This window comes from Lampris incognitus, chromosome 14, assembly GCF_029633865.1.
Source record: "Lampris incognitus isolate fLamInc1 chromosome 14, fLamInc1.hap2, whole genome shotgun sequence".
In the NCBI taxonomy this organism is placed as follows: domain Eukaryota; kingdom Metazoa; phylum Chordata; class Actinopteri; order Lampriformes; family Lampridae; genus Lampris; species Lampris incognitus.
The window spans coordinates 46,094,731-46,108,414 of NC_079224.1; positions in this window are offsets into that span (position 1 = coordinate 46,094,731).

The window sequence follows — 13,684 nt, forward strand, 5'->3', positions numbered from 1 at the left end:
GTGTAGACTGTGCAGTTCTGGCTTGTAGATGGGTGTAGACTGTGGAGTCCTGGCCTGTAGATGGTGTAGACTGTGCAGTCCTGGCCTGTAGATGGTGTAGACTGTGGAGTCCTGGCCTGTAGATGGTGTAGACTGTGGAGCCCTGGCCTGACGGGTTAGCGCTCCTGTGTTGTGCCATCCTCTTAGCCAGTGTCTGTTTAGTTTCCTTGATGTACAAGTCACGGCAATCCTCCTGGTGAAGAGGGAAGAACTATCCCTCAACTGGGGGGGGGGGTGAAGGGGGGGGGGCATTTCTCTCAATAAACGTTGTGATAAACCGATTCAACCTTCTTTGACTTTCTTACCTGGATTATGTTAACCCTCATGTTATTTACCCTGTTAGGGTTAGTACTCCTGTCTGTGCCCCTGACCGAGACATGGCAAGACGGACTGGAGTTGGTCCCCGGGCGCTGCACGGTGGCTGGCCACTGCTGCTAGCTGCACGGTGGCTGGCCACTGCTGCTAGCTCCACGGTGGCTGGCCACTGCTGCTAGCTCCACGGTGGCTGGCCACTGCTGCTAGCTAAACGGTGGCTGGCCACTGCTGCTAGCTGCACGGTGGCTGGCCACTGCTGCTAGCTAAACGGTGGCTGGCCACTGCTGCTAGCTCCACGGTGGCTGGCCACTGCTGCTAGCTCAACGGCTAGGATGGGTTCAATGCAGAGCAGAATTTGCCTACAGGGATCAACAGAGTACGTCAAAATCACATATCAAACATCAAAGCACATTATCGAGCATCAAGTTCTTCTGATCCCGTTGTCTTTATCTCATGTGTGTTGATGGCTTCATGTGCAGCACTCCGGGCTGGCTTTGTGTGTGAAATGTGCTGCATAAATAAACTGGCCTTGTTCTTTAAAGAGCTTTTATCTTAGTGATTAAAAGTTTGTTTATCGTGAAAATGTCACCGATTCTGTCTCAGGTTCAATCTGTGTTTTACAGTCACCGCTCCGCTTGCTGATAACAAACCAATGAATGTGACCACACACACACACACACACACACACACACACACACACACGAAACGAAACCAACAACACTTGAAAGTCATGCCAAATATAACCTCTCCACGTGTCACTGACTGAAGTGGTCCCACAGCCTCCATGCAGCTTTCTGCCCCAAAAACAGTATACTTCAAGTTGATTTTATTAAGTAAACTTCAAGTAAGGTCCAAGTTCAAGTAAAGTTCAAGTATATGTACTAGTAGTGTACTTGTAAGTATAATTTTGTTCAGTATATCTCTGGTAAGTTCTTAAAAAGGTAAACTGAAAATATACTGACTGATATGTTTTTAGTTCAACACAAGTCTACTAATAGCACACTTGCATAAACTACTTTTTAGTGAGGGTTAAAAAGCAACCAAAATATACCCCCCCTCCCCATCCTCCGTTCTTCATCCTCCATCCTCCTCCTCCCCAGCTCCTCTTGGTCTTTCTGAAGTTGTCACGGGCAGATTGTCATGCAGCCAGTCTCAGCCAGCGGAGGAGGAGGAGGAGGAGGAGGAGGAGGAGGAGGAGGAGAACCCTCCATCCATCCTGGCAGGAGAATCTAGGGGGGCCAATCTGAATCTAGGCCAGTCGATAAGACGCCGGCTGACTGACCCTGGCAATTGTGCGGCAATCTGCTGGAATAACCAGTTTTGACAATCTAATCCAGCAGTGTAATGCGGGCTGGGTGATGGAGGAGACAGACGGGCTGCGTGGGAGCCGAACGTTTCTCCTGCGGCGTCTTGAAGACTAACCAGCTCTACTGCACGTCAGGGGTTGCATGACTGCGGGTTTTTCCCACAGTCGCCTGTGACGTGACGGAAGTCGAGCCGACCTTGGCTAATCGCTGCTGACGTCACGAATAAACCCGCGGGAGAAGGGGCTGCCTTGCAACAAGTGACAGCGCCGCATGAGCGACACTTAACGTACACGCGGCGCGGCTCGTGCCCATCATTTACATAGAACAGAAACGACAACAGGTCGCAAGTCAGCTGCACCAATGTACACAACAGCAACTTCCGGAACACGGAAGTGTCGGGGGGAAACACTTGAGCAGGAAAGCTAAACTCGGGTAGGAGCTAGCCTGTAAGCCTCCTCACAGTCCGAGTCCTGCTCAGTCGCGGTTCTTGCCCCCCCCCGGTCCCGGTCCCGGTCCCGGTCGTCCCAGCTGTGTTTAACAGTATTCCACAGCGTGTTGTAAGATGGGGACGTCGTAGCCAGGTTCAAAACGATGCAGTGGGTCCACGAAGCCTTCTCCGTGTACTGCAGCTAACGGTCTCATATCTTTCGCCGTGAAATCCACCAGCAAATGGACTATATGCGCACTCTCTTCCGCATTCCGACTCGGACAGCTCGTTCATTTCCGGGTAGCGCCGGAAGTGATTCGCACAGTCGCTAACAACCGCGAAGCAGCGGCGTTTTTCACTCGGGTCTCTTCAAGATCTGCCCAGACTCACGGTAACGACGTTGGTCGCGTTATCCAAGAGGCACGCCATACGTCAGTTACCAAAAAGGAGAAGGGCTTCAGACTTTACGTTTCAAGCTACACCCGCTATTACGAAGGTAAGAGCCGGACGTGTAACGTTAGTACCTAGCATGTTTTTGTACTAGCCAGTGCTAGCGTAGTGATAAGTTACTACAAAGGTTATTATTTCTATGTGTCAATCAGTTACGATTTTCCTAACGTCACTGTCAATCTCGGTTTGAAACAAGGATTCTACAGGAGGACTATCCATTAGGGCTGAGTGCTACAGATCTATGAGGAAAAGCCAAAACCCTCAACAAAGGGAAAGTTATCCTGCAGGTTCCGTGCAGACTGGTTCATGAGACAGGTTCCTGTTCGTCTAATCAATAAAGTTTCTGTGAGTCATATCCCTGCTATGAATGTAATACTGTTAAAGACTACCTTAAATATATATTTCATATGATACCCCATACATAACTCTAGTGCGTAAAAATGTGTAAAAGTAATGGGATTCACAGAAACTATATTGCGTTCTGAGTTCTGCCGCTTCTTTTACACACGTTCTGTGTTCCCCATTATTTTAAATGAGTAAAGTGAGACTGGCCAGTAGAGGGCGCTGGGGCGCCGCCCCCTTCAAATATCAAGAGATGAAAATCTACTTAAACATGTTGAATATAATTTAGTTGTATAATGCAAATAATGATGAAATAACAGTGTTTTTCAGTCTGTGAGCACCTGTCAGCAGCATTAAATATTGGTTCAAATGGTGTTTGGTTGGTTCCTGTCTGAATACATATACTTCCTGTCTGAATAAATATACTTCCTGTCTGAATACATATACTTCCTGGGTGAGGGTCGCCGGCCAAACCATACCTTATGCAAGCCCTCAAACTTGTGGCGAGCAGGTGACCTGAGGCTGCTGTCTGATTGGTTTCTTCAGGTTTTCCAGGGGGCGCAGTGCTGTGCCGCCCCAGACACGCCCACTTTTATTGGCAGCGAATTGGTATTGTTTTAAGGTTTTTTGATCTAATGTGATTGGACAATTCTCGTGGCTGTCAATCATGTTCACACCCACCACCACCCCTCGTCTCGACTGTCAATCATCCACCGCCTACGAACCCTGATAAAGTCTATAGGCTACATTGTCCTTCTTAATAACTCTGTGAGGGTGTAGTCATTAAAGCAGCAGTCAGGTGTGCTGCGACAAGGTACATTGCGCCCCCCCAACCCCCCCGAAAAAAAAATTGTTCAGCACCAGCCGCCACTGGAGATTAGTAGTGATTTGGCTACAGGTTTTGATTTACACATTAATGTATATCAGCTGTGGTTTTTTTGGTTCATTTTTTTCTCATCCATATCAATTCATACATCATTAATATTTTTCTCACTGTATGCGTGTACTCTTCGTTATAACAAAAGTTCACTAATATGTTGTTTAAAAAAATAATGTTTTAATGTTAAACTGCACTTGCAGCAAGTACAGTATGTATAGACGTGTTCCCTTGTTGACTTGCGCCAAATGTGCGTGCGCAGATTGTGAGGCAACACAGGGCCACGAGTCACGTGTTTGTCAACGTTACTGCGTTCATTTGGAAGAGGTCGTCGCAGAGGAATTGATTTAAAACGAAACGAAATGCCTCACCGTTGTTGCGCTGTCGGTTGTCCAAATCGTAAAGGTGGTAAAATCAAGCGTCTGTATTTTTACCGCATGCCGAAAGGGAAAACTCCAATTGAAAAACGAAGAAGACGGGCGTGGGTTCATGCGATCCGTCGGGAGGACTGGAAGACGGGGTCAGAAGAGCAAATATCAAACGCCAAGATTTGCGGAGAACATTTCATATCCGGTATGTATCCATTTCTTACACAAATAAGTCCTGTGATTGATCATACGGAAGTACCAGGTCCTAGTAGAGCAAGTGCCAAACCAAAGGTTGAGTTGTTAATACCTAGCCTTCCTCAAGTCTGACAACGAGTCCATCAGCTTTCTTGTGTCACGATGTTTGAGGTCACAATTTGACTCCAGCCTCGATCTCATAACCGTACAAACAATTCAACTACGAGGGCTTACCTCTGATTTTATGAAGCAAAACTTGTTTTCCTTCGATAACGGGCGGTAAAAGCGGTCTTGGACGTGTCCACCGACAAAGTAATCATGTGCTTCGAAAGACTTGTATGCCTTCATTGGTTCTTTGGTAAATATGCTTGGTGTCTCTATGAGGTGTTCAGTCACATCCCTCCAGCCATGTTGGGCAACTTCGTGGTATCACTGGTCCACTGAGCTTCAGCAAGCAGAAACGGATCGGGAAGTTTTTCTCCAGTGCTTAACGTTTCGACTCGTAATGCGTTCTTGTCTTCCTTGCTTAGACCTTCAGCGTGTTCTGAGATTTCCATTTTCTCAAATTTCTAACTTTTTAATTTTAGTTTTATACGCCTTCATCTGTGAGATTCATAGGTACACACATTGTTTCGCAGCCATGTTTTGCCACACGTTCTGCGCGCGCATCTTGTTTAAAACGCAGCTTTTGCATCACGCGATAAGGGGTCTGTTGTAACAGATGTGTGTATTTTCAAGGATTGTACTGAGGGATTCACATCCTGTGCAGCTACAAGGCTGCCAGTGTGCCTGTGTGGCAGGTACAGCCTTATGCAACCATGTGGCTGCACTTCTTTACCAGACTGCACGTTATTCCTAGCTGAAGATCACCTCTGTTCCCCAACACACACCTCTGTTCCCCAACACACACCTCTGTTCCCCCAACACACACCTCTGTTCCCCAACACACACCTCTGTTCCCCCAACACACACCTCTGTTCCCCCAACACACACCTCTGTTCCCCAACACACACCTCTGTTCCCCAGCACACATCTCTGTTCCCCAACACACACCTCTGTTCCCCAACACACACCTCTGTTCCCCAACACACGCCTCTGTTCCCCCAACACACACCTCTGTTCCCCCAACACACACCTCTGTTCCCCAACACACACCTCTGTTCCCCAACACACACCTCTGTTCCCCAACACACATCTCTGTTCCCCAACACACACCTCTGTTCCCCAACACACGCCTCTGTTCCCCCAACACACACCTCTGTTCCCCCAACACACACCTCTGTTCCCCAACACACACCTCTGTTCCCCAACACACACCTCTGTTCCCCAACACACACCTCTGTTCCCCAACACACGCCTCTGTTCCCCCAACACACACCTCTGTTCCCCCAACACACACCTCTGTTCCCCAACACACACCTCTGTTCCCCAACACACACCTCTGTTCCCCAACACACACCTCTGTTCCCCCAACACACATCTCTGTTCCCCCAACACACACCTCTGTTCCCCCAACACACACCTCTGTTCCCCCAACACACACCTCTGTTCCCCAACACACACCTCTGTTCCCCCAACACACACCTCTGTTCCCCAACACACACCTCTCTTCCCCCAACACACACCTCTGTTCCCCCAACACACACCTCTGTTCCCCAACACACACCTCTGTTCCCCAACACACACCTCTGTTCCCCAACACACACGTCTGTTCCCCAACACACACCTCTGTTCCCCAACACATAGCTGCACGGAAACTGAGCAGAAGTGGCGTAAAACAAGAACCATGGTAACTAACTTTCTTAACATGCTACTTTTATTTTATTTATGGATATTTGTTTACGGCAGCATGGTGATGCAGTGGTCAGCGCGGTCGCCTCACAGCAAGAAGGTCCTGGGTTCCAGCCTCAGGATAGTCCAACCTTGTCCCGGGTCGTCCTCTGTGTGGAGTTTGCATGTTCTCCCCGTGTCTGCGTGGGTTTCCTCCGGGTGCTCCGGTTTCCTCCCACAGTCCAAAGACATGTAGGTCAGGTGAACCAGCCGTACTAAATTGCCCATAGGTATGAATGTGTGTGTGGGTGTGGGTGTGGGTGTGGGTGTGTCGGCCCTGCGTGAAGGCCTGGCGGCCTGTCCAGGGTGTCTCCCCGCCTGCCGCCCAATGACTGCTGGGATAGGCTCCAGCGGTTTGGATAATGGATGGATATTTGTTTATGTTTATTGAAAATTTGTTTTTGTTTAAATGCGGCGTGTTAAACCTGGTCTGGTGACTGACATGGTGATTCTTTCAGCCAGACCCCGGGAAAGGAGACTGGAAGAAGGCATCATGTTATTGATGTTATTATTATTTCTTTAGTATTTCCTGTTTTACATCCTGGAGAGCCGGGTCCAAACTATGGACCTGAGGAACTATAGCGTAGATGTCACTTGATTGACAGTACTCGTCGTAATATGTGGGCTGTTCCGAGGAGGGCGATCTTCTGGATTGCACCGATGTTGATGTTTCCTGGAATACGGTTGGTGAACTTTTCCATTCCCTTCTCCATGAGTCCTAGAGCTCCAATGACCACTGGTGTTGTTTCGGTCTTCATTCCCCACATCCTGTTGCTTTCAATCTCCAAGTCTTTGTACTTGGTGAGCTTCTCTGTGACTTTCACTGAGGTGTTTTTTTTCGGATGGTATTGCCATGTCAACGAGCATACTCCTCTTTTGCTTCCTGTCCTTGATAACGATGTCAGGCTTGTTGGCTTTTATCTCTGTCAGTGTGGATGGGCGTGTCCCAGAGGATGGTGACATCATTGTTTTCAGTGACCGTTTTTGGCTGGTGTTCGTACCACTTCTCAGTCATCTTGATCTTGTAGCTCCTGTAGATCTTCCAGTGCAGGTATGCTGCTGCCTTGTTGTGCCTGTACATGTACTCGGTCTTTGCCAGTTCCGGGCAGCCTGAGACAACGTGGTCGATGGTTTCTTTGTACATTCCACAGATTCTGCATTTTGGGTCTTTTCCATCTTTGATGACGCTATGGCGATAAGATCTGGTTGCCAGGCTCTGGTCTTGTGCAGCGATTATCAGGTCCTCTGTCTCTGCTTTCAGCCCGGTGCTCCTCAGCCACTGATGTGTCTTTTGTTGGTCGATGTCTGCATCTTTCATTCTTTTTGGGTATTTCCCGTGCATTGCTTTGTCCTCCCAGGGTTTTTGCAGTTGCCGCTGGCCATGCTGTTTTGCCTTCTGCTTCACTTGTTTGACATAGATGGTAGTTGCCTCATTTTCTGTTGGTGGGATTTCTGGGACATCAAGCTCTATCTTGAATTGTGCAGCTTCTTTATTGATGGAATAGATCTGATGTTGTACTATTCGGAGGAGTGGGTCATCTGTTTTGGTCAGGTATGCATCCAGCTCGATGGTGGTAGTCTTGAAGGTCAGTTTGAGTTGGACTAGGCCTCGTCCTCCTGAAGCTCTTGGTAGGTACAGCCTGTCGACATCTGCTTTTGGGTGGTGCATCTTCTCCATGGTCAGCATCTTTCACATGTTCATTGCAGAGGTAAATGAGGTTATGGTTGGGTGTTCCAACGGGAATTGAACCTCCAATCCAGGCTCTGATAGAGCCTTGCTCTATCTAGGAAGCTACTACACACGGGACAACATACAGGCTATTGTGTATGTTAAAGTGAAAGTAGACAACTTTTTTGCTTTAACTTAACATTATGAACATTATGAAGTAAATGTTGATTGCAGTGTACCTGCTATGATACCATTTAGATCGGTTGTCTTCCAGCCTCGCCTTCACTATTCAATTCTGTCTCCCCCAGAGCATGATTTTTCCCGGCAAATCGATTTATGGCACAGGCAGTGCGTCCAATGGCAGATGGTGGAACAACTGAAGTAACTGTGGAACCTCTACCTGGCAAAAGAAAAAGACCCAAACAAGGCGAAGAGGGAGTATGATTGAAGATGAGATAAAACAAGAAGGAACCTCAGACGGGCATTCGCTCAATGGAGAGAGCTCCGCGACTTGAGAGGAGGGTTCCAAACTGACTATGCATTCTTTCTACTGGATCAGTAAGTAACACAACCTGCCTACTTACTAATACTACCAGATGTTTAACTCTGCCTTTATCATGGCACTTTAGATCGGGGTTTCTAGTTCAAACTGCGGTTCTTATGGTTGTTTCTTGGAGCCAGGCTGCTAGTGGTTAGCCATATTGCTAATGCTACCACTAGCTAATGCTAACAGCCAGAAAACAAACCAGGGGCAACAAGGAATGCAGGACCAGCCTGGCTGGTCTTGGATTCCTTGTAGCCCCGACTTCAGTGCTATGATAAAGGTAGGAACAAAAGAAAAACCACGTTTGTTTCTGGTGTGTTAGTGTTAGCTAGTGTTGATGGCATTAGCCATGTTGCTTATCAGCCAGAACTGAACATCTACGATCCGTTTTCTGTTTCTTTACAGAAATGTGTAAACAAATGCATGTGTTTCCTGTGTTGTTGTGAGTTGCTAGGCTCTGAGGAGAATAGACATTTGTGTTTGTGACATAGCACAAACAATAACAGCACTTGGAAACGCTGGGGGGGGTTGAAACGTTGTCTACTTCCACTTTTAATCAGCAAGTGTTTGCTGCATCTGTTGTCAAGGTGCCACGACCTTTGACCTCTTCTGTAGTGGTTTCATCTAGCAGTTTAATTCTTCTTTACTGTAGTCTTTCTTCTTCGCTGTTTCTAATTTTCAGATGACAATGTTAGAATTTGGGTCTTTTTCTGCTCCTCAGCTGGGCTCCATGGAACATAACAGTTTATATTCGAGGCATGTGACTGCTATTCTTACCCAGACTTGAAATAACAGGAACAAAGAGCTTACAGCTAGAGTGCGGGACTTTTTACAGATAAAGGAATGTCTGTGGCGTTCAAGCCCTTGCCAAACAAGTTCACACGATGATGATTAAGCCTTTCCCGACCAGGAAGATCTCTCTGTATTTCAGAGTTTTAAATCTGGTGTCTGTGGCGACATTCCCATGCTATAGTCACACGCCGGTGCACTGGAAGTGATGTGTAGTAATCACGGGCATCGTAGTGGGGGGGGGGGGGGGTACCTACCAGGGTCCAGAAGCGGGGTGGGGGGCTCGGGAAGCCTGGAATTAAACGTTTGTTTTGGTTTGCAATTTTTTATTTCTAGCTAATTGGTGTCATAACTTCAGTTAAAATTGGCTCAGTACATCGGTTGAGGGACTTATAGAAACTAGTGGAGTCTGTCTGAGGCCTCTCTCACCCCTCTCTGAGGCCCCTCTCACCCCTTACAAAAGATGCAAAATGGTTTAGTCCATCCCTCACGATCATCTCTCAATGCAGCTCATCTAGTCCTGTCGCGAGTGGCTGCTGATACAAGCACAAGCACAAGCACAAATCAGATCAGCGATGTCCCAGCAGAGGCTGGACAGCCTGGCACTACTCTCAACTGAAAGCCGATGAGCAAAACAGTTGGACTTTAAAGGTCTTTTCAATGACTTTACAAACAAGAAGTGTGGAATAAACATCATGGGTGTCAGCGTCAAGATGCACCAAAGTTTGGAGCGATACTGTACATTTTTTTTCAGTCACTGCAAGATAGTTAAGTTAGGTTAAGGTTAGGTTGAGTTAGGTGAAAGTAGAATAATGTACTGTGATTGTAAATGATATGCGAGAACTCAAAAAAGTGATGCGTGAGTGACAAAAGGGGAAAGGGGCCCTCAGAATCTGCTTATGTATAGGGCCCAGAATTCTGTGCTACACCCCTGGTAGTGATGCGCTTTGCCAGAGCTGAGCTTCCGTTCCGTGGGACGAAAGCATTCGCGTGCCTCTAGTTTGCTTTCCTTCAGGGCTTTCTGCGAGGAAGCTTCTGGGCTTGGAAGCCATGGATGAAAAACCCAAGAAGTTTCCAGAAAATGAAACTCTGCATTCAGAGGAAGGACTAAAGTAAAACTTTTTTTTTAAATAAAGCCATCGATGGCGAGGACAAACATGGATAACCCTTGGTAACCTTTCCTCATTGGAGAGTGCTGATAGAAGAGAAGTAATTACTCTCGCTGCCAGAAGGGGGTGACAAAACTGCCGCACTGCAGGTTTCAGACTAAAGAGGGGGAATAATAGGAACTTATTATAATGAAGGTGGCCAATTACCCCACTCTTCTGAGCCGTCCCGGTCTCTGCTCCACCCCCTCTGCTGATCCGGGGAGGTCTGCAGACTACCACATGCCTCCTCCAATACATGTGGAGTCGCCAGCCCCTTCTTTTCACCTGACAGTGAGGAGTTTCACCAGGGGGACGTAGCACGTGGGAGGATCACGCTATTCCCCCCCACCCAGTTCCCCCTGCCCCCTGAACCGGCACCTCGACCGACCAGAGGAGGCGCTAGTGCAGCGACCAGGGGCCTCATGTATCACTCGTTACTATTGGATGGGCAAATTTGTGTGTACACACCCATGGAATTTGTTTAGCCCTCAAGATTGTCTGACAGGCAGCAGCGAAGTATGATGGTAATTTGTAGTTCCTGTCTCCTAACGCCTGTTGTCTACCTCTTGCAGCGAGCATCAGCGTGAGCCAATACGGGTCTAAATTCAGGGGTTACCCAGGTTCTACACTGGTCTCTGACACAAACGTCAGGGCTAAAAAAATCCCTTGGGTGTGTGCGCACAAATTTGCCCATAGTAACGACTGATACATGAAGCCCCAGGACACGTACCCACACCCGCCTCCCCACCCGCAGGCACGGCCGATTGTGTCTGTAGGGACGCCCGACCAGCCGGGGGCAACACGGGGACTCGAACCGCCGTCGACATGTTGGTAGGCAACGGAATAGACCGCCACGCCACCCGGACGTCTGCAGATGGGTCATAAATGAATGTGCCACATGTCTGTGGATGTGTTTAACAAAGTGTGACAATGTGATGAAATAAGTCTTGTGTTTAAACTGGTAGCGCACAGCAGTAAAGAGAATTAAAGCCGCTGTTGAGTTGGCGCTCCACAGCTCACGTGCAGATTCAACAAAACTGAGTCACTAAATCCAAGAGATGCTACCCCCCCGCCCCCTCAGTCAGCCTCATTACACGCAGAAGATTACAGCATCCCCTCGCTCTTCTTCATTATATTTTTATAGATGTAATGGTTGCTAAGCAACAGCACCGGTATGTGTCTACGCCACACAGAGAAAGAGAGAGAGAGGGCGAGTGAGCGTTGATTAAGATCCTTTCTTTCCCTCGCTCTCCTCTTCAATCCGCAGTAGACGCTCGCCTCCTCTTCACGTCTCGCCGCTTCACGTCGGCAGACTGTAATTACATCCCACAGTCAAGTGTCACCGCAGAGTGTCTGTCTGAACAACGGCAGCCACACAACTAGACCTCCGACACCGCTGCCTGCCGAAAAGCCACCTGAACGCTCCCCGTGGATCCTCCGACAGCCTCGCTTTATCGGGTTTACGATCCCCGTACCTTCTCCAGCACAGGCCCGGCTCGCTGCGGAGCCTGTAGGGGGGAATGCTAAGGGTGCAAGATGCTCTACAGGATGTACAACCTGAGCCTACTTTTTTTTAATGCAGCCCATCAATATAATATACACATTTCGCACATGTATTACATTATACACAAGCAAAATTATTTTCTTAATTGGATCTTGGACTTGGCGCTGCCCCCCCCCCCCATTCTAACTATTAACGTGCGGTGATGAAGGGGGTTGCCACCCTAAACTGCCTGTCCTGATTGAGAGACTTCTTTTTTTCCCCCAGTTGTACCTGACCAGCTGCCCCGGTCCCTGCTCCACCCCCCCTGCCGATCCGGGGAAGGCTGCAGACTACCACATGCCTCCTCCCATACGTGTGGAGTCACCAGCCGCTTCTTTTCACCCGACAGTGAGGAGTTTCACCAGGGGGACATAGCACCTGGGAGGATCACGCTATTCCCCGCAGTTCCCCCTCCCCCTGAACGCTTCAACCGACCAGAGGAGGCGCTAGTGCAGCGACTAGGACACATACCCACATCCGGCTTCCCACCCGCAGACATGGCCAGTTGTGTCTGTAGGGACGCCCGACCAAGCCGGAGGTAACACGGGGATTCGAAACGGTGATCCCCTGATAGAGTGACTTCTTCTGTTGATGTCGAAGACGGTGACACGTCTTAATAAGCCGAAATTATCTGGTGCCCAGGGGAGAAAAAGAAAGAACGAGGAGGAAGAAAAACATGGAAAATACGAAGGTAGTGAACTGACTTAAGAATCGGTGCAGTTCCCAACTTGCCGTCAAGTAGCACGACTAAAATGCGACTTCGGACTTTCCGATATGACAAGGAGCTGGCAGAAATCTACCCTGACATGTGGGTCGCTTTGAGAATTCCCGCCACTCGTCCCATAACAGTGGCTGCTGCAGAGAGGAGCTTCTCTTAAACCCATGAAAACATATCTGAGGTCTACCAGGGGCAAGAGCGTCTAACTGGACTTTCTATAACAAGCATAAACCCCACCATGTTTTAGAACAGCTATCGTCTACTACTGGTCCAGAATTCAGCTGCCCATATCAGTACCAGAACTCCTTCCATGGATCACATCACTCCTGATCTTCAGCAACTCTGCTGGCTCCCTGTTATATACCGTATTGACTTTAAGGTCCTGCTCCTCACCTTTAAGGCCCTTAATAACCTAGCTCCTTCATATCTTTCCAAACTCCTTCATATCCACACGCCCTCCTGCACTCTCAGATCCTCCTCTGCGCTCCAACTCACTACACCATCAGTCCGCTTGACCACCATGGGGTCTAGAGCCTTCAGTCATTCTGCCCCCCACCTATGGACCTCTCTCCCACAAGACCTTCACAACACTGACTCTCTTTCAACCTTCAGATCCCATCTCAAAACGCACCTTTTCACACTGGCATATTCAGTCTGATCCACGCTTCACTGAGTTTTGTGCAGATGATGATTTTATACGTTTCTGTTGTGTTGACTTTTTATTGTCGACCCTGCTTTGTTTTGATTTTATGCTGTCTGATACAGTGCTGCTTGTTTTTTAACTGTGTTCTTTAAGGTGTCCTTGAGTGCTCTGAAAGGCGCCCACAAATAAAATGTATTATTTTTATTATTATTACTACTACTACTACTACTTTCGGCTGCTCCCATTAGGGGGCGCCACAGCGGATTATCCGTTTCCATCGCTGTCCTCTGTCATTTCCTCTGTCACACCAGCCACCTGCATGTCCTCCCTCACCACATCCATAAACCTCCTCTTTGGCCTTCCTCTTCTCCTCTTCCCTGGCAGCTCCATATTCAGCATCCTTCTCCCAGTATACCCAGCATCTCTCCTCCACACTTGTCCAAACCATCTCAATCTTGTCTGTCTTCCGTTGTCTCCAAA